The 25,000-nt window shown below is 44.0% G+C and overlaps 35 non-coding genes across 35 annotated transcripts in view; 9 read left to right on the top strand and 26 right to left on the bottom strand.

Annotated features, from left to right (window-relative positions):
* The window catches only part of Trnad-guc (transfer RNA aspartic acid (anticodon GUC)), a 72-nt gene extending 52 nt beyond the window's left edge, over window positions 1-20 (bottom strand). The window contains exon 1 of the tRNA in view: window positions 1-20. This exon is cut by the window's left edge and continues 52 nt beyond it. This is a non-coding gene — a tRNA (tRNA-Asp).
* Window positions 21-719: 699 nt separating this feature from the next.
* Window positions 720-792, top strand: Trnaa-agc (transfer RNA alanine (anticodon AGC)). The gene has a single exon. It is a non-coding gene; the product is annotated as a tRNA-Ala (tRNA).
* A 767-nt stretch (window positions 793-1,559) lies between these two features.
* Trnap-agg (transfer RNA proline (anticodon AGG)) lies at window positions 1,560-1,631 on the bottom strand. Its single transcript has one exon. It is a non-coding gene; the product is annotated as a tRNA-Pro (tRNA).
* An 81-nt stretch (window positions 1,632-1,712) lies between these two features.
* Window positions 1,713-1,785, bottom strand: Trnai-gau (transfer RNA isoleucine (anticodon GAU)). Its single transcript has one exon. It is a non-coding gene; the product is annotated as a tRNA-Ile (tRNA).
* A 1,531-nt stretch (window positions 1,786-3,316) lies between these two features.
* Window positions 3,317-3,389, top strand: Trnaa-agc (transfer RNA alanine (anticodon AGC)). Its single transcript has one exon. It is a non-coding gene; the product is annotated as a tRNA-Ala (tRNA).
* A 767-nt stretch (window positions 3,390-4,156) lies between these two features.
* Window positions 4,157-4,228, bottom strand: Trnap-agg (transfer RNA proline (anticodon AGG)). Its single transcript has one exon. It is a non-coding gene; the product is annotated as a tRNA-Pro (tRNA).
* An 81-nt stretch (window positions 4,229-4,309) lies between these two features.
* Window positions 4,310-4,382, bottom strand: Trnai-gau (transfer RNA isoleucine (anticodon GAU)). Its single transcript has one exon. It is a non-coding gene; the product is annotated as a tRNA-Ile (tRNA).
* A 760-nt stretch (window positions 4,383-5,142) lies between these two features.
* Window positions 5,143-5,214, bottom strand: Trnad-guc (transfer RNA aspartic acid (anticodon GUC)). The gene has a single exon. It is a non-coding gene; the product is annotated as a tRNA-Asp (tRNA).
* A 699-nt stretch (window positions 5,215-5,913) lies between these two features.
* Trnaa-agc (transfer RNA alanine (anticodon AGC)) lies at window positions 5,914-5,986 on the top strand. Its single transcript has one exon. It is a non-coding gene; the product is annotated as a tRNA-Ala (tRNA).
* Window positions 5,987-6,753: 767 nt separating this feature from the next.
* On the bottom strand, window positions 6,754-6,825 carry Trnap-agg (transfer RNA proline (anticodon AGG)). The gene has a single exon. It is a non-coding gene; the product is annotated as a tRNA-Pro (tRNA).
* An 81-nt stretch (window positions 6,826-6,906) lies between these two features.
* Trnai-gau (transfer RNA isoleucine (anticodon GAU)) lies at window positions 6,907-6,979 on the bottom strand. Its single transcript has one exon. It is a non-coding gene; the product is annotated as a tRNA-Ile (tRNA).
* A 760-nt stretch (window positions 6,980-7,739) lies between these two features.
* Window positions 7,740-7,811, bottom strand: Trnad-guc (transfer RNA aspartic acid (anticodon GUC)). Its single transcript has one exon. It is a non-coding gene; the product is annotated as a tRNA-Asp (tRNA).
* Window positions 7,812-8,509: 698 nt separating this feature from the next.
* On the top strand, window positions 8,510-8,582 carry Trnaa-agc (transfer RNA alanine (anticodon AGC)). The gene has a single exon. It is a non-coding gene; the product is annotated as a tRNA-Ala (tRNA).
* A 767-nt stretch (window positions 8,583-9,349) lies between these two features.
* Window positions 9,350-9,421, bottom strand: Trnap-agg (transfer RNA proline (anticodon AGG)). The gene has a single exon. It is a non-coding gene; the product is annotated as a tRNA-Pro (tRNA).
* An 81-nt stretch (window positions 9,422-9,502) lies between these two features.
* Trnai-gau (transfer RNA isoleucine (anticodon GAU)) lies at window positions 9,503-9,575 on the bottom strand. Its single transcript has one exon. It is a non-coding gene; the product is annotated as a tRNA-Ile (tRNA).
* Window positions 9,576-10,335: 760 nt separating this feature from the next.
* Window positions 10,336-10,407, bottom strand: Trnad-guc (transfer RNA aspartic acid (anticodon GUC)). Its single transcript has one exon. It is a non-coding gene; the product is annotated as a tRNA-Asp (tRNA).
* Window positions 10,408-11,106: 699 nt separating this feature from the next.
* Window positions 11,107-11,179, top strand: Trnaa-agc (transfer RNA alanine (anticodon AGC)). Its single transcript has one exon. It is a non-coding gene; the product is annotated as a tRNA-Ala (tRNA).
* Window positions 11,180-11,946: 767 nt separating this feature from the next.
* On the bottom strand, window positions 11,947-12,018 carry Trnap-agg (transfer RNA proline (anticodon AGG)). The gene has a single exon. It is a non-coding gene; the product is annotated as a tRNA-Pro (tRNA).
* An 81-nt stretch (window positions 12,019-12,099) lies between these two features.
* Window positions 12,100-12,172, bottom strand: Trnai-gau (transfer RNA isoleucine (anticodon GAU)). Its single transcript has one exon. It is a non-coding gene; the product is annotated as a tRNA-Ile (tRNA).
* A 760-nt stretch (window positions 12,173-12,932) lies between these two features.
* Window positions 12,933-13,004, bottom strand: Trnad-guc (transfer RNA aspartic acid (anticodon GUC)). The gene has a single exon. It is a non-coding gene; the product is annotated as a tRNA-Asp (tRNA).
* A 698-nt stretch (window positions 13,005-13,702) lies between these two features.
* Trnaa-agc (transfer RNA alanine (anticodon AGC)) lies at window positions 13,703-13,775 on the top strand. The gene has a single exon. It is a non-coding gene; the product is annotated as a tRNA-Ala (tRNA).
* Window positions 13,776-14,541: 766 nt separating this feature from the next.
* Trnap-agg (transfer RNA proline (anticodon AGG)) lies at window positions 14,542-14,613 on the bottom strand. The gene has a single exon. It is a non-coding gene; the product is annotated as a tRNA-Pro (tRNA).
* Window positions 14,614-14,694: 81 nt separating this feature from the next.
* Window positions 14,695-14,767, bottom strand: Trnai-gau (transfer RNA isoleucine (anticodon GAU)). The gene has a single exon. It is a non-coding gene; the product is annotated as a tRNA-Ile (tRNA).
* A 650-nt stretch (window positions 14,768-15,417) lies between these two features.
* Window positions 15,418-15,489, bottom strand: Trnad-guc (transfer RNA aspartic acid (anticodon GUC)). Its single transcript has one exon. It is a non-coding gene; the product is annotated as a tRNA-Asp (tRNA).
* A 697-nt stretch (window positions 15,490-16,186) lies between these two features.
* Trnaa-agc (transfer RNA alanine (anticodon AGC)) lies at window positions 16,187-16,259 on the top strand. Its single transcript has one exon. It is a non-coding gene; the product is annotated as a tRNA-Ala (tRNA).
* A 767-nt stretch (window positions 16,260-17,026) lies between these two features.
* Trnap-agg (transfer RNA proline (anticodon AGG)) lies at window positions 17,027-17,098 on the bottom strand. Its single transcript has one exon. It is a non-coding gene; the product is annotated as a tRNA-Pro (tRNA).
* Window positions 17,099-17,179: 81 nt separating this feature from the next.
* Trnai-gau (transfer RNA isoleucine (anticodon GAU)) lies at window positions 17,180-17,252 on the bottom strand. The gene has a single exon. It is a non-coding gene; the product is annotated as a tRNA-Ile (tRNA).
* A 760-nt stretch (window positions 17,253-18,012) lies between these two features.
* Trnad-guc (transfer RNA aspartic acid (anticodon GUC)) lies at window positions 18,013-18,084 on the bottom strand. Its single transcript has one exon. It is a non-coding gene; the product is annotated as a tRNA-Asp (tRNA).
* Window positions 18,085-18,783: 699 nt separating this feature from the next.
* On the top strand, window positions 18,784-18,856 carry Trnaa-agc (transfer RNA alanine (anticodon AGC)). Its single transcript has one exon. It is a non-coding gene; the product is annotated as a tRNA-Ala (tRNA).
* Window positions 18,857-19,623: 767 nt separating this feature from the next.
* Window positions 19,624-19,695, bottom strand: Trnap-agg (transfer RNA proline (anticodon AGG)). The gene has a single exon. It is a non-coding gene; the product is annotated as a tRNA-Pro (tRNA).
* Window positions 19,696-19,776: 81 nt separating this feature from the next.
* On the bottom strand, window positions 19,777-19,849 carry Trnai-gau (transfer RNA isoleucine (anticodon GAU)). The gene has a single exon. It is a non-coding gene; the product is annotated as a tRNA-Ile (tRNA).
* A 1,526-nt stretch (window positions 19,850-21,375) lies between these two features.
* Window positions 21,376-21,448, top strand: Trnaa-agc (transfer RNA alanine (anticodon AGC)). Its single transcript has one exon. It is a non-coding gene; the product is annotated as a tRNA-Ala (tRNA).
* Window positions 21,449-22,214: 766 nt separating this feature from the next.
* Trnap-agg (transfer RNA proline (anticodon AGG)) lies at window positions 22,215-22,286 on the bottom strand. The gene has a single exon. It is a non-coding gene; the product is annotated as a tRNA-Pro (tRNA).
* An 81-nt stretch (window positions 22,287-22,367) lies between these two features.
* Window positions 22,368-22,440, bottom strand: Trnai-gau (transfer RNA isoleucine (anticodon GAU)). Its single transcript has one exon. It is a non-coding gene; the product is annotated as a tRNA-Ile (tRNA).
* A 756-nt stretch (window positions 22,441-23,196) lies between these two features.
* On the bottom strand, window positions 23,197-23,268 carry Trnad-guc (transfer RNA aspartic acid (anticodon GUC)). The gene has a single exon. It is a non-coding gene; the product is annotated as a tRNA-Asp (tRNA).
* Between the last annotated feature and the right edge of the window lie 1,732 nt (window positions 23,269-25,000).

The raw sequence follows: 25,000 nt of genomic DNA, 5'->3' as shown, positions 1-25,000 counted from the left end.
ATCCACTATACTACCGAGGAAAAACACGGTGTTTAGCCAAGGCTTGAAGGGCGTGTTAAGTTTGACACACGAATCGCGAACTTGCGCCGAAGAATACTCATGATGGAACCACGGAACCGCCATGTTTGGCACACTGGATGGCAATGTGTGAGGGATGGAGTCGGTCATTTCTGCACTTAATTTACGCAAGCTAAGTGCTTTTTTTGAATCTTTGTTCCTTCAAGTAGCGTTTCTTCTCTGCCGGAATCAAAATTGAAACGTTGGATTCCTTGAAACTTGAACCTCCTTGAAGTAACTGAATGGGCTTCGGCGTCTTGGAAAAAAAACTATCACTTGCCTAGTTTGAGTCCCAATAGATGGAAGTGGTGAGGGAATTCTGTGCACATTCTTCACTTGGAGCCAAATTGACGTTTTTCTGAAGGCTGAATGACGAAGGAACTGAACAAGACCTGTAAGAGATCTTCTTGAAAAATATGCTTAAGACCTTCAATAATTTTTGCCGAAAATAGGGCATGCAATTTCTTGCAGGGTCAGTGTTTCGTGCGGCTATCCTTCAAGCCCAGGTGTAAGAAAGTGTGCTTTTAATTCTTTGTTCCTTCTAGTAGCGTTTCTTCTCTGCCGGAATCAAAATTGAAACGTCGTTGAAACGACGCGCATGAATTACTAGCAGACGTGTCATTGCGATCTTTAACGATCCTTTAACTAAGAGACGTTGTAATGGGGAATTAGCTCAAATGGTAGAGCGCCCGCTTAGCATGCGGGAGGTACCGGGATCAATGCCCGGATTCTCCACGTGCGATCAAATTTGGTCAATGTTCCGAGCTCAAACAATCTCAAGCTGACTTTTTCTTGCGCTTGGCACAACCATGCTGGTCTTGTGAATAACATAGTTGGTCAGAGCGCTTGTTTTGTGAAAAGGAAGTCATGGCCCGAAGTCCAATTGGCGCCTAAGTATTAGTTTCTGACACATCTTCCCGTGTGGCACGTTGGCAAACCACGTGTTTTCCGTGTCATGACATTTGCTTTTGAAGTAACTGAACGGGCTTCGGCGTCTTGGAGCTAAAAATCACTTGCCTAGTTTGAGTCCCAATAGATGGAAGTGGTGAGGGAATTCTGTGCACATTCTTGACTTGCAGCCAAATTGACGTTTTTTTGAAGGCTGAATGACGGAGGAACTGAACAAGACTGGCAGAAGATCTTCTTGAAAAATATGCGTAAGACCTTCATTAATTTTTGCCGAAAATAGGGCATGCAATTTCTTGCAGGGTCAGTGTTTCGTGCGTCTATCCTTCAAGCACAGGTGTAAGAAAGTTCTTGGAAGTGAGAAGTAAAAACTTGTGAGCCTTTCTTCGTCGTCGAGAAGAAGTGTTTAAACAGAAGGAGATCAAAGTTTTGGGTAAACCAACGATGGGTCTCTGCCAATATCATATATACCCACAGTTGGAATTGTCAGCTTCTTATGGCAAACACATTCAACGAGTTGGCTGAAGGCCATTTTGCAAAGAGTGAAAGATCCGAATACTGCCAGCTAGGCGTGATTGGTAAAATCTAGCTTGCGAGGGCCTGTCCGGGAGTTGAACCCGGGACCTCGAGCACCCTAAGCGAGAATCATGCCACTAGACCAACAGGCCGAAAACACTTCTGTAGTGGATGGACAGGGACGCAATTTACTGTCACACGCCATGAGAAAGAAAAGAAATAACCGAGTGCTTTGGTCCATGTGAGGCTCGAACTCACGACCTTGGCGTTATCAGCACCACGCTCTGCCAACTGAGCTAATGGACCAGGTGGAATCAACAAATGGCGTGGTTTGTGATTTCAAAACGCGTCCAACACAATACAAGGTAACTTTCCTGTAAGTTTTGACTAAATCTTCCGTGGTCGATACAAATCATTGGTTTGATAAATTTCACGTATAGAGATATTAACTGTTTATAAAGAATTCTTTTGATTTTTAAATATTGCCAAGTCCTGAAACAAAGAACCGTTGTGTCGACTGGCAATAGATGATCTCTTGGTGGCACATCAATAACAATAGGTGACGTAACTGTGGGTATAGGCCATTTCCGAGTTTATGTCTGCCTCCTCTTTAAAGAGAGTCTAAGTGCAAAGTTTTTCTTATAAAAATTAGTTTTCATTCATATGTAAAGTGGAACAAATTGAAATCACAAAAATTTTGCACTTAGACTCGCTTTAAAGAGGAGGCGGATATGAACTCGGAAATGGCCTATTGTAAGGTCTATTGCCAGATAATGGTGGATTGTTATCCAGTGGGTTGTGTGGAGACTGGATATGCTTGATATGCATGGAGGAGGCGGATATGAACTCGGAAATGGCCTATTGTAAGGTCTATTGCCAGATAATGGTGGATTGTTATCCAGTGGTTTGTGTGGAGACTGGATATGCTGGATATGCTGTGGCTTTGGCTAACTTCCTCACCAGGTCATTTTCTCTGTCTTCGTAATGTTTGAGAAAGCAGCCTTGCACGTTTCAGATCCTTTGCTTTGAAGGAAGACACTGGTAGCATAAGACAAAATCATCCTCTCTCCCCGGCGGGGAATCTAACCCAGGTATCCAGCGTGACAGGCGGGGATAATATCCACTATACTACCGAGGAAAAACACGGTGTTTAGCCAAGGCTTGAAGGGAGTGTTAAGTTTGACACACGAATCGCGAACTTGCGCCGAAGAATACTCATGATGGAACCACGGAACCGCCATGTTTGGCACACTGGATGGCAATGTGTGAGGGATGGAGTCGGTCATTTCTGCACTTAATTTACGCAAGCTAAGTGCTTTTTTTGAATCTTTGTTCCTTCTAGTAGCGTTTCTTCTCTGCCGGAATCAAAATTGAAACGTTGGATTCCTTGAAACTTGAACCTCCTTGAAGTAACTGAATGGGCTTCGGCGTCTTGGAAAAAAAACTATCACTTGCCTAGTTTGAGTCCCAATAGATGGAAGTGGTGAGGGAATTCTGTGCACATTCTTCACTTGGAGCCAAATTGACGTTTTTCTGAAGGCTGAATGACGAAGGAACTGAACAAGACCTGTAAGAGATCTTCTTGAAAAATATGCTTAAGACCTTCAATAATTTTTGCCGAAAATAGGGCATGCAATTTCTTGCAGGGTCAGTGTTTCGTGCGGCTATCCTTCAAGCCCAGGTGTAAGAAAGTGTGCTTTTAATTCTTTGTTCCTTCTAGTAGCGTTTCTTCTCTGCCGGAATCAAAATTGAAACGTCGTTGAAACGACGCGCATGAATTACTAGCAGACGTGTCATTGCGATCTTTAACGATCCTTTCACTAAGAGACGTTGTAATGGGGAATTAGCTCAAATGGTAGAGCGCCCGCTTAGCATGCGGGAGGTACCGGGATCAATGCCCGGATTCTCCACGTGCGATCAAATTTGGCCAATGTTCCGAGCTCAAACAATCTCAAGCTGACTTTTTCTTGCGCTTGGCACAACCATGCTGGTCTTGTGAATAACATAGTTGGTCAGAGCGCTTGTTTTGTGAAAAGGAAGTCATGGCCTCAAGTCCAATTGGCGCCTAAGTATTAGTTTCTGACACATCTTCCCGTGTGGCACGGTGACAAACCACCTGTTTTCCGTGTCATGACATTTGTTTTTGAAGTAACTGAACGGGCTTCGGCGTCTTGGAGCTAAAAATCACTTGCCTAGTTTGAGTCCCAATAGATGGAAGTGGTGAGGGAATTCTGTGCACATTCTTGACTTGCAGCCAAATTGACGTTTTTTTGAAGGCTGAATGACGGAGGAACTGAACAAGACTGGCAGAAGATCTTCTTGAAAAATATGCGTAAGACCTTCATTAATTTTTGCCGAAAATAGGGCATGCAATTTCTTGCAGGGTCAGTGTTTCGTGCGTCTATCCTTCAAGCACAGGTGTAAGAAAGTGCTTGGAAGTGAGAAGTAAAAACTTGTGAGCCTTTCTTCGTTGTCGAGAAGAAGTGTTTAAACAGAAGGAGATCAAAGTTTTGGGTAAACCAACGATGGGTCTCTGCCAATATCATATATACCCACAGTTGGAATTGTCAGCTTCTTATGGCAAACACATTCAACGAGTTGGCTGAAGGCCATTTTGCAAAGAGTGAAAGATCCGAATACTGCCAGCTAGGCGTGATTGGTAAAATCTAGCTTGCGAGGGCCTGTCCGGGAGTTGAACCCGGGACCTCTAGCACCCTAAGCGAGAATCATGCCACTAGACCAACAGGCCGAAATCACTTCTGTAGTGGATGGACAGGGACGCAATTTACTGTCACACGCCATGAGAAAGAAAAGAAATAACCGAGTAAGTGGGTCCATGTGAGGCTCGAACTCACGACCTTGGCGTTATCAGCACCACGCTCTGCCAACTGAGCTAATGGACCAGGTGGAATCAACAAATGGTGTGGTTGTGATTTCAAAACGCGTCCAACACAATACAAGGTAACTTTCCTGTAAGTTTTGACTAAATCTTACGTGGTCGATACAAATCATTGGTTTGATAAATTTCACGTACAGAGATATTAACTGTTTATAAAGAATTCTTTTGATTTTTAAATATTGCCAAGTCCTGAAACAAAGAACCGTTGTGTCGACTGGCAATAGATGATCTCTTGGTGGCACATCAATGACAATAGGTGACGTAACTGTGGGTATAGGCCATTTCCGAGTTTATGTCTTCCTCCTCTTTAAAGAGAGTCTAAGTGCGAAGTTTTTCTTATAAAAATTAGTTTTCATTCATATGTAAAGTGGAACAAATTGAAATCACAAAAAATTTTGCACTTAGACTCGCTTTAAAGAGGAGGCGGATATGAACTCGGAAATGGCCTATTGTAAGGTCTATTGCCAGATAATGGTGGATTGTTATCCAGTGGGTTGTGTGGAGACTGGATATGCTGGATATGCATGGAGGAGGCGGAACTGAACTCGGAAATGGCCTATTGTAAGGTCTATTGCCAGATAATGGTGGATTGTTATCCAGTGGTTTGTGTGGAGACTGGATATGCTGGATATGCTGTGGCTTTGGCTAACTTCCTCACCAGGTCATTTTCTCTGTCTTCGTAATGTTTGAGAAAGCAGCCTTGCACGTTTCAGATCCTTTGCTTTGAAGGCAGCCACTGGTCGCATAAGACAAAATCATCCTCTCTCCCCGGCGGGGAATCGAACCCCGGTCTCCCGCGTGACAGGCGAGGATACTATCCACTATACTACCGAGGAAAAACACGGTGTTTAGCCAAGGCTTGAAGGGCGTGTTAAGTTTGACACACGAATCGCGAACTTGCGCCGAAGAATACTCATGATGGAACCACGGAACCGCCATGTTTGGCACACTGGATGGCAATGTGTGAGGGATGGAGTCGGTCATTTCTGCACTTAATTTACGCAAGCTAAGTGCTTTTTTTAAATCTTTGTTCCTTCTAGTAGCGTTTCTTCTCTGCCGGAATCAAAATTGAAACGTTGGATTCCTTGAAACTTGAACCTCCTTGAAGTAACTGAATGGGCTTCGGCGTCTTGGAAAAAAAACTATCACTTGCCTAGTTTGAGTCCCAATAGATGGAAGTGGTGAGGGAATTCTGTGCACATTCTTCACTTGGAGCCAATTTGACGTTTTTCTGAAGGCTGAATGACGAAGGAACTGAACAAGACCTGTAAGAGATCTTCTTGAAAAATATGCTTAAGACCTTCAATAATTTTTGCCGAAAATAGGGCATGCAATTTCTTGCAGGGTCAGTGTTTCGTGCGGCTATCCTTCAAGCCCAGGTGTAAGAAAGTGTGCTTTTAATTCTTTGTTCCTTCTAGTAGCGTTTCTTCTCTGCCGGAATCAAAATTGAAACGTCGTTGAAACGACGCGCATGAATTACTAGCAGACGTGTCATTGCGATCTTTAACGATCCTTTAACTAAGAGACGTTGTAATGGGGAATTAGCTCAAATGGTAGAGCGCCCGCTTAGCATGCGGGAGGTACCGGGATCAATGCCCGGATTCTCCACGTGCGATCAAATTTGGCCAATGTTCCGAGCTCAAACAATCTCAAGCTGACTTTTTCTTGCGCTTGGCACAACCATGCTGGTCTTGTGAATAACATAGTTGGTCAGAGCGCTTGTTTTGTGAAAAGGAAGTCATGGTCTCAAGTCCAATTGGCGCCTAAGTATTAGTTTCTGACACATCTTACCGTGTGGCACGGTGACAAACCACCTGTTTTCCGTGTCATGACATTTGTTTTTGAAGTAACTGAACGGGCTTCGGCGTCTTGGAGCTAAAAATCACTTGCCTAGTTTGAGTCCCAATAGATGGAAGTGGTGAGGGAATTCTGTGCACATTCTTGAATTGAAGCAAAAATGACGTTTTTTTTAATGCTGAATGACGGAGGAACTGAACAAGACTGGCAGAAGATCTTCTTGAAAAATATGCGTAAGACCTTCATTAATTTTTGCCGAAAATAGGGCATGCAATTTCTTGCAGGGTCAGTGTTTCGTGCGTCTATCCTTCAAGCACAGGTGTAAGAAAGTTATTGGAAGTGAGAAGTAAAAACTTGTGAGCCTTTCTTCGTCGTCGAGAAGAAGTGTTTAAACAGAAGGAGATCAAAGTTTTGGGTAAACCAACGATGGGTCTCTGCCAATATCATATATACCCACAGTTGGAATTGTCAGCTTCTTATGGCAAACACATTCAACGAGTTGGCTGAAGGCCATTTTGCAAAGAGTGAAAGATCCGAATACTGCCAGCTAGGCGTGATTGGTAAAATCTATCTTGCGAGGGCCTGTCCGGGAGTTGAACCCGGGGCCTCTCGCACCCTAAGCGAGAATCATGCCACTAGACCAACAGGCCGAAAACACTTCTGTAGTGGATGGACAGGGACGCAATTTACTGTCACAGGCCATGAGAAAGAAAAGAAATAACCGAGTGCTTTGGTCCATGTGAGGCTCGAACTCACGACCTTGGCGTTATCAGCACCACGCTCTGCCAACTGAGCTAATGGACCAGGTGGAATCAACAAATGGTGTGGTTGTGATTTCAAAACGCGTCCAACACAATACAAGTTAACTTTCCTGTAAGTTTTGACTAAATCTTCCGTGGTCGATACAAATCATTGGTTTGATAAATTTCACGTACAGAGATATTAACTGTTTGTAAAGAATTCTTTTGATTTTTAAATATTGCCAAGTCCTGAAACAAAGAACCGTTGTGTCGACTGGCAATAGATGATCTCTTGGTGGCAAATCAATGACAATAGGTGACGTAACTGTGGGTATAGGCCATTTCCGAGTTTATGTCTGCCTCCTCTTTAAAGAGAGTCTAAGTGCGAAGTTTTTCTTATAAAAATTAGTTTTCATTCATATGTAAAGTGGAACAAATTGAAATCACAAAAAATTTTGCACTTAGACTCGCTTTAAAGAGGAGGCGGATATGAACTCGGAAATGGCCTATTGTAAGGTCTATTGCCAGATAATGGTGGATTGTTATCCAGTGGGTTGTGTGGAGACTGGATATGCTTGATATGCATGGAGGAGGCGGATATGAACTCGGAAATGGCCTATTGTAAGGTCTATTGCCAGATAATGGTGGATTGTTATCCAGTGGTTTGTGTGGAGACTGGATATGCTGGATATGCTGTGGCTTTGGCTAACTTCCTCACCAGGTCATTTTCTCTGTCTTCGTAATGTTTGAGAAAGCAGCCTTGCACGTTTCAGATCCTTTGCTTTGAAGGCAGCCACTGGTCGCATAAGACAAAATCATCCTCTCTCCCCGGCGGGGAATCGAACCCCGGTCTCCCGCGTGACAGGCGGGGATACTATCCACTATACTACCGAGGAAAAACACGGTGTTTAGCCAAGGCTTGAAGGGCGTGTTAAGTTTGACACACGAATCGCGAACTTGCGCCGAAGAATACTCATGATGGAACCACGGAACCGCCATGTTTGGCACACTGGATGGCAATGTGTGAGGGATGGAGTCGGTCATTTCTGCACTTAATTTACGCAAGCTAAGTGTTTTTTTGAATCTTTTTTCAATCTAGTAGCGTTTCTTCTCTGCCGGAATAAAAATTGAAACGTTGGATTCCTTGAAACTTGAACCTCCTTGAAGTAACTGAATGGGCTTCGGCGTCTTGGAAAAAAAACTATCACTTGCCTAGTTTGAGTCCCAATAGATGGAAGTGGTGAGGGAATTCTGTGCACATTCTTCACTTGGAGCCAAATTGACGTTTTTCTGAAGGCTGAATGACGAAGGAACTGAACATGACCTGTAAGGGATCTTCTTGAAAAATATGCTTAAGACCTTCAATAATTTTTGCCGAAAATAGGGCATGCAATTTCTTGCAGGGTCAGTGTTTCGTGCGGCTATCCTTCAAGCCCAGGTGTAAGAAAGTGTGCTTTTAATTCTTTGTTCCTTCTAGTAGCGTTTCTTCTCTGCCGGAATCAAAATTGAAACGTCGTTGAAACGACGCGCATGAATTACTAGCAGACGTGTCATTGCGATCTTTAACGATCCTTTAACTAAGAGACGTTGTAATGGGGAATTAGCTCAAATGGTAGAGCGCCCGCTTAGCATGCGGGAGGTACCGGGATCAATGCCCGGATTCTCCACGTGCGATCAAATTTGGTCAATGTTGCGAGCTCAAACAATCTCAAGCTGACTTTTTCTTGCGCTTGGCACAACCATGCTGGTCTTGTGAATAACATAGTTGGTCAGAGCGCTTGTTTTGTGAAAAGGAAGTCATGGCCTCAAGTCCAATTGGCGCCTAAGTATTAGTTTCTGACACATCTTCCCGTGTGGCACGGTGGCAAACCACCTGTTTTCCGTGTCATGACATTTGCTTTTGAAGTAACTGAACGGGCTTCGGCGTCTTGGAGCTAAAAATCACTTGCCTAGTTTGAGTCCCAATAGATGGAAGTGGTGAGGGAATTCTGTGCACATTCTTGACTTGCAGCCAAATTGACGTTTTTTTGAAGGCTGAATGACGGAGGAACTGAACAAGACTGGCAGAAGATCTTCTTGAAAAATATGCGTAAGACCTTCATTAATTTTTGCCGAAAATAGGGCATGCAATTTCTTGCAGGGTCAGTGTTTCGTGCGTCTATCCTTCAAGCACAGGTGTAAGAAAGTGCTTGGAAGTGAGAAGTAAAAACTTGTCAGCCTTTCTTCGTCGTCGAGAAGAAGTGTTTAAACAGGAGGAGATCAAAGTTTTGGGTCAACCAACGATGGGTCTCTGCCAATATCATATATACCCACAGTTGGAATTGTCAGCTTCTTATGGCAAACACATTCAACGAGTTGGCTGAAGGCCATTTTGCAAAGAGTGAAAGATCCGAATACTGCCAGCTAAGCGTGATTGGTAAAATATAGCTTGCGAGGGCCTGTCCGGGAGTTGAACCCGGGACCTCTCGCACCCTAAGCGAGAATCATGCCACTAGACCAACAGGCCGAAAACAATTATGTAGTGGATGGACAGGAACTCAATTTACTGTCACACGCCATGAGAAAGAAAAGAAATAACCGAGTGCTTTGGTCCATGTGAGGCTCGAACTCACGACCTTGGCGTTATCAGCACCACGCTCTGCCAACTGAGCTAATGGACCAGGTGGAATCAACAAATGGTGTGGTTGTGATTTCAAAACGCGTCCAACACAATACAAGTTAACTTTCCTGTAAGTTTTGACTAAATCTTCCGTGGTCGATACAAATCATTGGTTTGATAAATTTCACGTACAGAGATATTAACTGTTTATAAAGAATTCTTTTGATTTTTAAATATTGCCAAGTCCTGAAACAAAGAACCGTTGTGTCGACTGGCAATAGATGATCTCTTGGTGGCACATCAATGACAATAGGTGACGTAACTGTGGGTATAGGCCATTTCCGAGTTTATGTCTGCCTCCTCTTTAAAGAGAGTCTAAGTGCGAAGTTTTTCTTATAAAAATTAGTTTTCATTCATATGTAAAGTGGAACAAATTGAAATCACAAAAAATTTAGCACTTAGACTCGCTTTAAAGAGGAGGCGGATATGAACTCGGAAATGGCCTATTGTAAGGTCTATTGCCAGATAATGGTGGATTGTTATCCAGTGGGTTGTGTGGAGACTGGATATGCTTGATATGCATGGAGGAGGCGGATATGAACTCGGAAATGGCCTATTGTAAGGTCTATTGCCAGATAATGGTGGATTGTTATGCAGTGGTTTGTGTGGAGACTGGATATGCTGGATATGCTGTGGCTTTGGCTAACTTCCTCACCAGGTCATTTTCTCTGTCTTCGTAATGTTTGAGAAAGCAGCCTTGCACGTTTCAGATCCTTTGCTTTGAAGGCAGCCACTGGTCGCATAAGACAAAATCATCCTCTCTCCCCGGCGGGGAATCGAACCCCGGTCTCCCGCGTGACAGGCGGGGATACTATCCACTATACTACCGAGGAAAAACACGGTGTTTAGCCAAGGCTTGAAGGGCGTGTTAAGTTTGACACACGAATCGCGAACTTGCGCCGAAGAATACTCATGATGGAACCACGGAACCGCCATGTTTGGCACACTGGATGGCAATGTGTGAGGGATGGAGTCGGTCATTTCTGCACTTAATTTACGCAAGCTAAGTGCTTTTTTTGAATGTTTGTTCCTTCTAGTAGCGTTTCTTCTCTGCGGGAATCAAAATTGAAACGTTGGATTCCTTGAAACTTGAACCTCCTTGAAGTAACTGAATGGGCTTCGGCGTCTTGGAAAAAAAACTATCACTTGCCTAGTTTGAGTCCCAATAGATGGAAGTGGTGAGGGAATTCTGTGCACATTCTTCACTTGGAGCCAAATTGACGTTTTTCTGAAGGCTGAATGACGAAGGAACTGAACATGACCTGTAAGGGATCTTCTTGAAAAATATGCTTAAGACCTTCAATAATTTTTGCCGAAAATAGGGCATGCAATTTCTTGCAGGGTCAGTGTTTCGTGCGGCTATCCTTCAAGCCCAGGTGTAAGAAAGTGTGCTTTTAATTCTTTGTTCCTTCTAGTAGCGTTTCTTCTCTGCCGGAATCAAAATTGAAACGTCGTTGAAACGACGCGCATGAATTACTAGCAGACGTGTCATTGCGATCTTTAACGATCCTTTAACTAAGAGACGTTGTAATGGGGAATTAGCTCAAATGGTAGAGCGCCCGCTTAGCATGCGGGAGGTACCGGGATCAATGCCCGGATTCTCCACGTGCGATCAAATTTGGCCAATGTTCCGAGCTCAAACAATCTCAAGCTGACTTTTTCTTGCGCTTGGCACAACCATGCTGGTCTTGTGAATAACATAGTTGGTCAGAGCGCTTGTTTTGTGAAAAGGAAGTCATGGCCTCAAGTCCAATTGGCGCCTAAGTATTAGTTTCTGACACATCTTCCCGTGTGGCACGGTGACAAACCACCTGTTTTCCGTGTCATGACATTTGTTTTTGAAGTAACTGAACGGGCTTCGGCGTCTTGGAGCTAAAAATCACTTGCCTAGTTTGAGTCCCAACTGATGGAAGTGGTGAGGGAATTCTGTGCACATTCTTGACTTGCAGCCAAATTGACGTTTTTTTGAAGGCTGAATGACGGAGGAACTGAACAAGACTGGCAGAAGATCTTCTTGAAAAATATGCGTAAGACCTTCATTAATTTTTGCCGAAAATAGGGCATGCAATTTCTTGCAGGGTCAGTGTTTCGTGCGTCTATCCTTCAAGCACAGGTGTAAGAAAGTGCTTGGAAGTGAGAAGTAAAAACTTGTGAGCCTTTCTTCGTCGTCGAGAAGAAGTGTTTAAACAGAAGGAGATCAAAGTTTTGGGTAAACCAACGATGGGTCTCTGCCAATATCATATATACCCACAGTTGGAATTGTCAGCTTCTTATGGCAAACACATTCAACGAGTTGGCTGAAGGCCATTTTGCAAAGAGTGAAAGATCCGAATACTGCCAGCTAGGCGTGATTGGTAAAATCTAGCTTGCGAGGGCCTGTCCGGGAGTTGAACCCGGGACCTCACGCACCCTAAGCGAGAATCATGCCACTAGACCAACAGGCCGAAAACACTTCTGTAGTGGATGGACAGGGACGCAATTTACTGTCACAGGCCATGAGAAAGAAAAGAAATAACCGAGTGCTTTGGTCCATGTGAGGCTCGAACTCACGACCTTGGCGTTATCAGCACCACGCTCTGCCAACTGAGCTAATGGACCAGGTGGAATCAACAAATGGTGTGGTTGTGATTTCAAAACGCGTCCAACACAATACAAGGTAACTTTCCTGTAAGTTTTGACTAAATCTCCCGTGGTCGATACAAATCATTGGTTTGATAAATTTCACGTACAGAGATATTAACTGTTTATAAAGAATTCTTTTGATTTTTAAATATTGCCAAGTCCTGAAACAAAGAACCGTTGTGTCGACTGGCAATAGATGATCTCTTGGTGGCACATCAATGACAATAGGTGACGTAACTGTGGGTATAGGCCATTTCCGAGCTTATGTCTGCCTCCTCTTTAAAGAGAGTCTAAGTGCGAAGTTTTTCTTATAAAAATTAGTTTTCATTCATATGTAAAGTGGAACAAATTGAAATCACAAAAAATTTTGCACTTAGACTCGCTTTAAAGAGGAGGCGGATATGAACTCGGAAATGGCCTATTGTAAGGTCTATTGCCAGATAATGGTGGATTGTTATCCAGTGGGTTGTGTGGAGACTGGATATGCTTGATATGCATGGAGGAGGCGGATATGAACTCGGAAATGGCCTATTGTAAGGTCTATTGCCAGATAATGGTGGATTGTTATCCAGTGGTTTGTGTGGAGACTGGATATGCTGGATATGCTGTGGCTTTGGCTAACTTCCTCACCAGGTCATTTTCTCTGTCTTCGTAATGTTTGAGAAAGCAGCCTTGCACGTTTCAGATCCTTTGCTTTGAAGGCAGCCACTGGTCGCATAAGACAAAATCATCCTCTCTCCCCGGCGGGGAATCGAACCCCGGTCTCCCGCGTGACAGGCGGGGATACTATCCACTATACTACCGAGGAAAAACACGGTGTTTAGCCAAGGCTTGAAGGGCGTGTTAAGTTTGACACACGAATCGCGAACTTGCGCCGAAGAATACTCATGATGGAACCACGGAACCGCCATGTTTGGCACACTGGATGGCAATGTGTGAGGGATGGAGTCGGTCATTTCTGCACTTAATTTACGCAAGCTAAGTGTTTTTTTGAATCTTTGTTCCTTCTAGTAGCGTTTCTTCTCTGCCGGAATCAAAATTGAAACGTTGGATTCCTTGAAACTTGAACCTCCTTGAAGTAACTGAATGGGCTTCGGCGTCTTGGAAAAAAAACTATCACTTGCCTAGTTTGAGTCCCAATAGATGGAAGTGGTGAGGGAATTCTGTGCACATTCTTCACTTGGAGCCAAATTGACGTTTTTCTGAAGGCTGAATGACGAAGGAACTGAACAAGACCTGTAAGAGATCTTCTTGAAAAATATGCTTAAGACCTTCAATAATTTTTGCCGAAAATAGGGCATGCAATTTCTTGCAGGGTCAGTGTTTCGTGCGGCTATCCTTCAAGCCCAGGTGTAAGAAAGTGTGCTTTTAATTCTTTGTTCCTTCTAGTAGCGTTTCTTCTCTGCCGGAATCAAAATTGAAACGTCGTTGAAACGACGCGCATGAATTACTAGCAGACGTGTCATTGCGATCTTTAACGATCCTTTAACTAAGAGACGTTGTAATGGGGAATTAGCTCAAATGGTAGAGCGCCCGCTTAGCATGCGGGAGGTACCGGGATCAATGCCCGGATTCTCCACGTGCGATCAAATTTGGCCAATGTTCCGAGCTCAAACAATCTCAAGCTGACTTTTTCTTGCGCTTGGCACAACCATGCTGGTCTTGTGAATAACATAGTTGGTCAGAGCGCTTGTTTTGTGAAAAGGAAGTCATGGCCTCAAGTCCAATTGGTGCCTAAGTATTAGTTTCTGACACATCTTCCCGTGTGGCACGGTGATAAACCACCTGTTTTCCGTGTCATGACATTTGTTTTTGAAGTAACTGAACGGGCTTCGGCGTCTTGGAGCTAAAAATCACTTGCCTAGTTTGAGTCCCAATAGACGGAAGTGGTGAGGGAATTCTGTGCACATTCTTGACTTGCAGCCAAATTGACGATTTTTGAAGGCTGAATGACGGAGGAACTGAACAAGACTGGCAGAAGATCTTCTTGAAAAATATACGTAAGACCTTCATTAATTTTTGCCGAAAATAGGGCATGCAATTTCTTGCAGGGTCAGTGTTTCGTGCGTCTATCCTTCAAGCACAGGTGTAAGAAAGTGCTTGGAAGTGAGAAGTAAAAACTTGTGAGCCTTTCTTCGTCGTCGAGAAGTAGTGTTTAAACAGAAGGAGATCAAAGTTTTGGGTAAACCAACGATGGGTCTCTGCCAATATCATATATACCCACAGTTGGAATTGTCAGCTTCTTATGGCAAACACATTCAACGAGTTGGCTGAAGGCCATTTTGCAAAGAGTGAAAGATCCGAATACTGCCAGCTAGGCGTGATTGGTAAAATCTAGCTTGCGAGGGCCTGTCCGGGAGTTGAACCCGGGACCTCACGCACCCTAAGCGAGAATCATGCCACTAGACCAACAGGCCGAAAACACTTCTGTAGTGGATGGACAGGGACGCAATTTACTGTCACAGGCCATGAGAAAGAAAAGAAATAACCGAGTGCTTTGGTCCATGTGAGGCTCGAACTCACGACCTTGGCGTTATCAGCACCACGCTCTGCCAACTGAGCTAATGGACCAGGTGGAATCAACAAATGGTGTGGTTGTGATTTCAAAACGCGTCCAACACAATACAAGGTAACTTTCCTGTAAGTTTTGACTAAATCTCCCGTGGTCGATACAAATCATTGGTTTGATAAATTTCACGTACAGAGATATTAACTGTTTATAAAGAATTCTTTTGATTTTTAAATATTGCCAAGTCCTGAAACAAAGAACCGTTGTGTCGACTGGCAATAGATGATCTCTTGGTGGCACATCAATGACAATAGGTGACGTAACTGTGGGTATAGGCCATTTCCGAGTTTATGTCTGCCTCCTCTTTAAAGAGAGTCTAAGTGCGAAGTTTTTCTTATAAAAATTAGTTTTCATTCATATGTAAAGTGGAACAAATTGAAATCACAAAAAATTTTGCACTTAGACTCGCTTTAAAGAGGAGGCGGATATGAACTCGGAAATGGCCTATTGTAAGGTCTATTGCCAGATAATGGTGGATTGTTATCCAGTGGTTTGTGTGGAGACTGGATATGCTGGATATGCTGTGGCTTTGGCTAACTTCCTCACCAGGTCATTTTCTCTGTCTTCGTAATGTTTGAGAAAGCAGCCTTGCACGTTTCAGATCCTTTGCTTTGAAGGCAGCCACTGGTCGCATAAGACAAAATCATCCTCTCTCCCCGGCGGGGAATCGAACCCCGGTCTCCCGCGTGACAGGCGGGGATACTATCCACTATACTACCGAGGAAAAACACGGTGTTTAGCCAAGGCTTGAAGGGCGTGTTAAGTTTGACACACGAATCGCGAACTTGCGCCGAAGAATACTCATGATGGAACCACGGAACCGCCATGTTTGGCACACTGGATGGCAATGTGTGAGGGATGGAGTCGGTCATTTCTGCACTTAATTACGCAAGCTAAGTGCTTTTTTGAATCTTTGTTCCTTCTAGTAGCGTTTCTTCTCTGCCGGAATCAAAATTGAAACGTTGGATTCCTTGAAACTTGAACCTCCTTGAAGTAACTGAATGGGCTTCGGCGTCTTGGAAAAAAAACTATCACTTGCCTAGTTTGAGTCCCAATAGATGGAAGTGGTGAGGGAATTCTGTGCACATTCTTCACTTGGAGCCAAATTGACGTTTTTCTGAAGGCTGAATGACGAAGGAACTGAACATGACCTGTAAGGGATCTTCTTGAAAAATATGCTTAAGACCTTCAATAATTTTTGCCGAAAATAGGGCATGCAATTTCTTGCAGGGTCAGTGTTTCGTGCGGCTATCCTTCAAGCCCAGGTGTAAGAAAGTGTGCTTTTAATTCTTTGTTCCTTCTAGTAGCGTTTCTTCTCTGCCGGAATCAAAATTGAAACGTCGTTGAAACGACGCGCATGAATTACTAGCAGACGTGTCATTGCGATCTTTAACGATCCTTTAACTAAGAGACGTTGTAATGGGGAATTAGCTCAAATGGTAGAGCGCCCGCTTAGCATGCGGGAGGTACCGGGATCAATGCCCGGATTCTCCACGTGCGATCAAATTTGGTCAATGTTCCGCGCTCAAACAATCTCAAGCTGACTTTTTCTTGCGCTTGGCACAACCATGCTGGTCTTGTGAATAACATAGTTGGTCAGAGCGCTTGTTTTGTGAAAAGGAAGTCATGGCCTCAAGTCCAATTGGCGCCTAAGTATTAGTTTCTGACACATCTTCCCGTGTGGCACGTTGGCAAACCACGTGTTTTCCGTGTCATGACATTTGCTTTTGAAGTAACTGAACGGGCTTCGGCGTCTTGGAGCTAAAAATCACTTGCCTAGTTTGAGTCCCAATAGATGGAAGTGGTGAGGGAATTCTGTGCACATTCTTGACTTTCAGCCAAATTGACGTTTTTTTGAAGGCTGAATGACGGAGGAACTGAACAAGACTGGCAGAAGATCTTCTTGAAAAATATGCGTAAGACCTTCATTAATTTTTGCCGAAAATAGGGCATGCAATTTCTTGCAGGGTCAGTGTTTCGTGCGTCTATCCTTCAAGCACAGGTGTAAGAAAGTGCTTGGAAGTGAGAAGTAAAAACTTGTGAGCCTTTCCTCGTCGTCGAGAAGAAGTGTTTAAACAGAAGGAGATCAAAGTTTTGGGTAAACCAACGATGGGTCTCTGCCAATATCATATATACCCACAGTTGGAATTGTCAGCTTCTTATGGCAAACACATTCAACGAGTTGGCTGAAGGCCATTTTGCAAAGAGTGAAAGATCCGAATACTGCCAGCTAGGCGTGATTGGTAAAATCTAGCTTGCGAGGGCCTGTCCGGGAGTTGAACCCGGGACCTCTCGCACCCTAAGCGAGAATCATGCCACTAGACCAACAGGCCGAAAACACTTCTGTAGTGGATGGACAGGGACGCAATTTACTGTCACACGCCATGAGAAAGAAAAGAAATAACCGAGTGCTTTGGTCCATGTGAGGCTCGAACTCACGACCTTGGCGTTATCAGCACCACGCTCTGCCAACTGAGCTAATGGACCAGGTGGAATCAACAAATGGTGTGGTTGTGATTTCAAAACGCGTCCAACACAATACAAGGTAACTTTCCTGTAAGTTTTGACTAAATCTTCCGTGGTCCATACAAATCATTGGTTTGATAAATTTCACGTACAGAGATATTAACTGTTTATAAAGAATTCTTTTGATTTTTAAATATTGCCAAGTCCTGAAACAAAGAACCGTTGTGTCGACTGGCAATAGATGATATCTTGGTGGCACATCAATGACAATAGGTGACGTAACTGTGGGTATAGGCCATTTCCAAGCTTATGTCTGCCTCCTCTTTAAAGAGAGTCTAAGTGCGAAGTTTTTCTTATAAAAATTAGTTTTCATTCATATGTAAAGTGGAACAAATTGAAATCACAAAAAATTTTGCACTTAGACTCGCTTTAAAGAGGAGGCGGATATGAACTCGGAAATGGCCTATTGTAAGGTCTATTGCCAGATAATGGTGGATTGTTATCCAGTGGGTTGTCTGGAGACTGGATATGCTTGATATGCATGGAGGAGGCGGATATGAACTCGGAAATGGCCTATTGTAAGGTCTATTGCCAGATAATGGTGGATTGTTATCCAGTGGTTTGTGTGGAGACTGGATATGCTGGATATGCTGTGGCTTTGGCTAACTTCCTCACCAGGTCATTTTCTCTGTCTTCGTAATGTTTGAGAAAGCAGCCTTGCACGTTTCAGATCCTTTGCTTTGAAGGCAGCCACTGGTCGCATAAGACAAAATCATCCTCTCTCCCCGGCGGGGAATCGAACCCCGGTCTCCCGCGTGACAGGCGGGGATACTATCCACTATACTACCGAGGAAAAACACGGTGTTTAGCCAAGGCTTGAAGGGCGTGTTAAGTTTGACACACGAATCGCGAACTTGCGCCGAAGAATACTCATGATGGAACCACGGAACCGCCATGTTTGGCACACTGGATGGCAATGTGTGAGGGATGGAGTCGGTCATTTCTGCACTTAATTTACGCAAGCTAAGTGCTTTTTTTGAATCTTTGTTCCTTCAAGTAGCGTTTCTTCTCTGCCGGAATCAAAATTGAAACGTTGGATTCCTTGAAACTTGAACCTCCTTGAAGTAACTGAATGGGCTTCGGCGTCTTGGAAAAAAAACTATCACTTGCCTAGTTTGAGTCCCAATAGATGGAAGTGGTGAGGGAATTCTGTGCACATTCTTCACTTGGAGCCAAATTGACGTTTTTCTGAAGGCTGAATGACGAAGGAACTGAACAAGACCTGTAAGAGATCTTCTTGAAAAATATGCTTAAGACCTTCAATAATTTTTGCCGAAAATAGGGCATGCAATTTCTTGCAGGGTCAGTGTTTCGTGCGGCTATCCTTCAAGCCCAGGTGTAAGAAAGTGTGCTTTTAATTCTTTGTTCCTTCTAGTAGCGTTTCTTCTCTGCCGGAATCAAAATTGAAACGTCGTTGAAACGACGCGCATGAATTACTAGCAGACGTGTCATTGCGATCTTTAACGATCCTTTAACTAAGAGACGTTGTAATGGGGAATTAGCTCAAATGGTAGAGCGCCCGCTTAGCATGCGGGAGGTACCGGGATCAATGCCCGGATTCTCCACGTGCGATCAAATTTGGCCAATGTTCCGAGCTCAAACAATCTCAAGCTGACTTTTTCTTGCGCTTGGCACAACCATGCTGGTCTTGTGAATAACATAGTTGGTCAGAGCGCTTGTTTTGTGAAAAGGAAGTCATGGCCTCAAGTCCAATTGGCGCCTAAGTATTAGTTTCTGACACATCTTCCCGTGTGGCACGGTGACAAACCACCTGTTTTCCGTGTCATGACATTTGTTTTTGAAGTAACTGAACGGGCTTCGGCGTCTTGGAGCTAAAAATCACTTGCCTAGTTTGAGTCCCAACTGATGGAAGTGGTGAGGGAATTCTGTGCACATTCTTGACTTGCAGCCAAATTGACGTTTTTTTGAAGGCTGAATGACGGAGGAACTGAACAAGACTGGCAGAAGATCTTCTTGAAAAATATGCGTAAGACCTTCATTAATTTTTGCCGAAAATAGGGCATGCAATTTCTTGCAGGGTCAGTGTTTCGTGCGTCTATCCTTCAAGCACAGGTGTAAGAAAGTGCTTGGAAGTGAGAAGTAAAAACTTGTGAGCCTTTCTTCGTCGTCGAGAAGAAGTGTTTAAACAGAAGGAGATCAAAGTTTTGGGTAAACCAACGATGGGTCTCTGCCAATATCATATATACCCACAGTTGGAATTGTCAGCTTCTTATGGCAAACACATTCAACGAGTTGGCTGAAGGCCATTTTGCAAAGAGTGAAAGATCCGAATACTGCCAGCTAGGCGTGATTGGTAAAATCTAGCTTGCGAGGGCCTGTCCGGGAGTTAAACCCGGGACCTCACGCACCCTAAGCGAGAATCATGCCACTAGACCAACAGGCCGAAAACGCTTCTGTAGTGGATGGACAGGGACGCAATTTACTGTCACAGGCCATGAGAAAGAAAAGAAATAACCGAGTGCTTTGGTCCATGTGAGGCTCGAACTCACGACCTTGGCGTTATCAGCACCACGCTCTGCCAACTGAGCTAATGGACCAGGTGGAATCAACAAATGGTGTGGTTGTGATTTCAAAACGCGTCCAACACAATACAAGATAACTTTCCTGTAAGTTTTGACTAAATCTCCCGTGGTCGATACAAATCATTGGTTTGATAAATTTCACGTACAGAGATATTAACTGTTTATAAAGAATTCTTTTGATTTTTAAATATTGCCAAGTCCTGAAACAAAGAACCGTTGTGTCGACTGGCAATAGATGATCTCTTGGTGGCACATCAATGACAATAGGTGACTTAACTGTGGGTATAGGCCATTTCCGAGCTTATGTCTGCCTCCTCTTTAAAGAGAGTCTAAGTGCGAAGTTTTCTTATAAAAATTAGTTTTCATTCATATGTAAAGTGGAACAAATTGAAATCACAAAAAATTTTGCACTTAGACTCGCTTTAAAGAGGAGGCGGATATGAACTCGGAAATGGCCTATTGTAAGGTCTATTGCCAGATAATGGTGGATTGTTATCCAGTGGGTTGTGTGGAGACTGGATATGCTTGATATGCATGGAGGAGGCGGATATGAACTCGGAAATGGCCTATTGTAAGGTCTATTGCCAGATAATGGTGGATTGTTATCCAGTGGTTGTGTGGAGACTGGATATGCTGGATATGCTGTGGCTTTGGCTAACTCCCTCACCAGGTCATTTTCTCTGTCTTCGTAATGTTTGAGAAAGCAGCCTTGCACGTTTCAGATCCTTTGCTTTGAAGGCAGCCACTGGTCGCATAAGACAAAATCATCCTCTCTCCCGGCGGGGAATCGAACCCGGTCTCCCGCGTGACAGGCGGGGATACTATCCACTATACTACCGAGGAAAAACACGGTGTTTAGCCAAGGCTTGAAGGGCGTGTTAAGTTTGACACACGAATCGCGAACTTGCGCCGAAGAATACTCATGATGGAACCACGGAACCGCCATGTTTGGCACACTGGATGGCAATGTGTGAGGGATGGAGTCGGTCATTTCTGCACTTAATTTACGCAAGCTAAGTGTTTTTTTGAATCTTTGTTCCTTCTAGTAGCGTTTCTTCTCTGCCGGAATCAAAATTGAAACGTTGGATTCCTTGAAACTTGAACCTCCTTGAAGTAACTGAATGGGCTTCGGCGTCTTGGAAAAAAAACTATCACTTGCCTAGTTTGAGTCCCAATAGATGGAAGTGGTGAGGGAATTCTGTGCACATTCTTCACTTGGAGCCAAATTGACGTTTTTCTGAAGGCTGAATGACGAAGGAACTGAACAAGACCTGTAAGAGATCTTCTTGAAAAATATGCTTAAGACCTTCAATAATTTTTGCCGAAAATAGGGCATGCAATTTCTTGCAGGGTCAGTGTTTCGTGCGGCTATCCTTCAAGCCCAGGTGTAAGAAAGTGTGCTTTTAATTCTTTGTTCCTTCTAGTAGCGTTTCTTCTCTGCCGGAATCAAAATTGAAACGTCGTTGAAACGACGCGCATGAATTACTAGCAGACGTGTCATTGCGATCTTTAACGATCCTTTAACTAAGAGACGTTGTAATGGGGAATTAGCTCAAATGGTAGAGCGCCCGCTTAGCATGCGGGAGGTACCGGGATCAATGCCCGGATTCTCCACGTGCGATCAAATTTGGCCAATGTTCCGAGCTCAAACAATCTCAAGCTGACTTTTTCTTGCGCTTGGCACAACCATGCTGGTCTTGTGAATAACATAGTTGGTCAGAGCGCTTGTTTTGTGAAAAGGAAGTCATGGCCTCAAGTCCAATTGGCGCCTAAGTATTAGTTTCTGACACATCTTCCCGTGTGGGACGGTGACAAACCACCTGTTTTCCGTGTCATGACATTTGTTTTTGAAGTAACTGAACGGGCTTCGGCGTCTTGGAGCTAAAAATCACTTGCCTAGTTTGAGTCCCAATAGATGGAAGTGGTGAGGGAATTCTGTGCACATTCTTGACTTGCAGCCAAATTGACGTTTTTTTGAAGGCTGAATGACGGAGGAACTGAACAAGACTGGCAGAAGATCTTCTTGAAAAATATGCGTAAGACCTTCATTAATTTTGGCCGAAATAGGGCATGCAATTTCTTGCAGGGTCAGTGTTTCGTGCGTCTATCCTTCAAGCACAGGTGTAAGAAAGTGCTTGGAAGTGAGAAGTAAAAACTTGTGAGCCTTTCTTCGTCGTCGAGAAGAAGTGTTTAAACAGAAGGAGATCAAAGTTTTGGGTAAACCAACGATGGGTCTCTGCCAATATCATATATACCCACAGTTGGAATTGTCAGCTTCTTATGGCAAACACATTCAACGAGTTGGCTGAAGGCCATTTTGCAAAGAGTGAAAGATCCGAATACTGCCAGCTAGGCGTGATTGGTAAAATCTAGCTTGCGAGGGCCTGTCCGGGAGTTGAACCCGGGACCTCTCGCACCCTAAGCGAGAATCATGCCACTAGACCAACAGGCCGAAAACACTTCTGTAGTGGATGGACAGGGACGCAATTTACTGTCACACGCCATGAGAAAGAAAAGAAATAACCGAGTGCTTTGGTCCATGTGAGGCTCGAACTCACGACCTTGGCGTTATCAGCACCACGCTCTGCCAACTGAGCTAATGGACCAGGTGGAATCAACAAATGGTGTGGTTGTGATTTCAAAACGCGTCCAACACAATACAAGGTAACTTCCTGTAAGTTTTGACTAAATCTTCCGTGGTCGATACAAATCATTGGTTTGATAAATTTCACGTACAAAGATATTAACTGTTTATAAAGAATTCTTTTGATTTTTAAATATTGCCAAGTCCTGAAACAAAGAACCGTTGTGTCGACTGGCAATAGATGATCTCTTGGTGGCACATCAATGACAATAGGTGACGTAACTGTGGGTATAGGCCATTTCCGAGTTATGTCTGCCTCCTCTTTAAAGAGAGTCTAAGTGCGAAGTTTTTCTTATAAAAATTAGTTTTCATTCATATGTAAAGTGGAACAAATTGAAATCAAAAAAATTTTGCACTTAGACTCGCTTTAAAGAGGAGGCGGATATGAACTCGGAAATGGCCTATTGTAAGGTCTATTGCCAGATAATGGTGGATTGTTATCCAGTGGGTTGTGTGGAGACTGGATATGCTTGATATGCCTGGCGGAGTCGGATATGCACTCTGAAATTGCCTATTTTAATGTCTATTGCCAGATAATGGTGGATTGTTATCCAGTGGTTTGTGTGGAGACTGGATATGCTGGATATGCTGTGGCTTTGGCTAACTTCCTCACCAGGTCATTTTCTCTGTCTTCGTAATGTTTGAGAAAGCAGCCTTGCACGTTTCAGATCCTTTGCTTTGAAGGCAGCCACTGGTCGCATAAGACAAATCATCCTCTCTCCCCGGCTGGGAATCGAACCCCGGTCTCCCGCGTGACAGGCGGGGATACTATCCACTATACTACCGAGGAAAAACACGGTGTTTAGCCAAGGCTTGAAGGCGTGTTAAGTTTGACACACGAATCGCGAACTTGCGCCGAAGAATACTCATGATGGAAGCACGGAACCGCCATGTTTGGCACACTGGATGGCAATGTGTGAGGGATGGAGTCGGTCATTTCTGCACTTAATTTACGCAAGCTAAGTGCTTTTTTTGAATCTTTGTTCCTTCTAGTAGCGTTTCTTCTCTGCCGGAATCAAAATTGAAACGTTGGCTTCCTTGAAACTTGAACCTCCTTGAAGTAACTGAATGGGCTTCGGCGTCTTGGAAAAAAAACTATCACTTGCCTAGTTTGAGTCCCAATAGATGGAAGTGGTGAGGGAATTCTGTGCACATTCTTCACTTGGAGCCAAATTGACGTTTTTCTGAAGGCTGAATGACGAAGGAACTGAACAAGACCTGTAAGAGATCTTCTTGAAAAATATGCTTAAGACCTTCAATAATTTTTGCCGAAAATAGGGCATGCAATTTCTTGCAGGGTCAGTGTTTCGTGCGGCTATCCTTCAAGCCCAGGTGTAAGAAAGTGTGCTTTTAATTCTTTGTTCCTTCTAGTAGCGTTTCTTCTCTGACGGAATCAAAATTGAAACGTCGTTGAAACGACGCGCATGAATTACTAGCAGACGTGTCATTGCGATCTTTAACGATCCTTTAACTAGAGACGTTTGTAATGGGGAAATTAGCTCAAATGGTAGAGCGCCCGCTTAGCAGGCGGGAGGTACCGGGATCAATGCCCGGATTCTCCACGTGCGATCAAATTTGGCCAATGTTCCGAGCTCCAAACAATCTCAAGCTGACTTTTTCTGCGCTTGGCACAACCATGCTGGTCTTTGTGAATAACATAGTTGGTCAGAGCGCTTGTTTTGTGAAAAGGAATCATGGCCTCAAGTCCAATTGGCGCCTAAGTATTAGTTTCTGACACATCCTTCCGTGCCACGGTGACAAACCACCTGTTTTCCGTGTCATGACATTTGTTTTTGAAGTCACTGAACGGGCTTTCGGCGTCTTGGAGCTAAAAATCACATGCCTAGTTTGAGTCCCAATAGCTGGAAGTGGTGAGGGAATTCTGTGCACATTCTTGACTTTGCAGCCAAATTGACGTTTTTTTGAAGGCTGAATGACGGAGGACCTGAACAAGACTGGCAGAAGATCTTCTTGAAAAATATGCGTAAGACCTTCATTAATTTTTGCCGAAATAGGGGCATGCAATTTCTTGGCAGGGTCAGTGTTTCGTGCGTCTATCCTGCAAGCACAGGTGTAAGAAAGTGCTTGGAAGTGAGAAGTAAAACTTGTGAGCCTTCTTCGTCGTCGAGAAGAAGTGTTTAAACAGAAGGAGATCAAAGTTTGGGTAAACCAACGTGGGGTCTCTGCCAATATCATATACCCACAGTTGGAATTGTCAGCTTCTTATGGCAAACACATTCAACGAGTTGGCTGAAGGCCATTTTGCAAAGAGTGAAAGATCCGAATACTGCCCGCTAGGCGTGATTGGTAAAATCTAGCTTGCGAGGGCCTGTCCGGGAGGTTGAACCCGGGACCTCTCGCACCCCTAAGCGAGAACTCGCCATGCCACCTAGGACCAACAGGCCGAAAACATTCTGTAGTGGATGGACAGGGACGCAATTTACTGTCACACGCCATGAGAAAGAAAAGAAATAACCGAGTGCTTTGGTCCATGTGAGGCTCGAACTCACGACCTTGGCGTT

This window comes from Montipora capricornis, chromosome 6, assembly GCF_036669925.1.
Source record: "Montipora capricornis isolate CH-2021 chromosome 6, ASM3666992v2, whole genome shotgun sequence".
NCBI classification, from domain to species: Eukaryota; Metazoa; Cnidaria; class Anthozoa; order Scleractinia; family Acroporidae; genus Montipora; species Montipora capricornis.
Note: the sequence above shows the minus strand (reverse complement) of the source record. Positions and strands in the feature narration are given on the sequence as shown.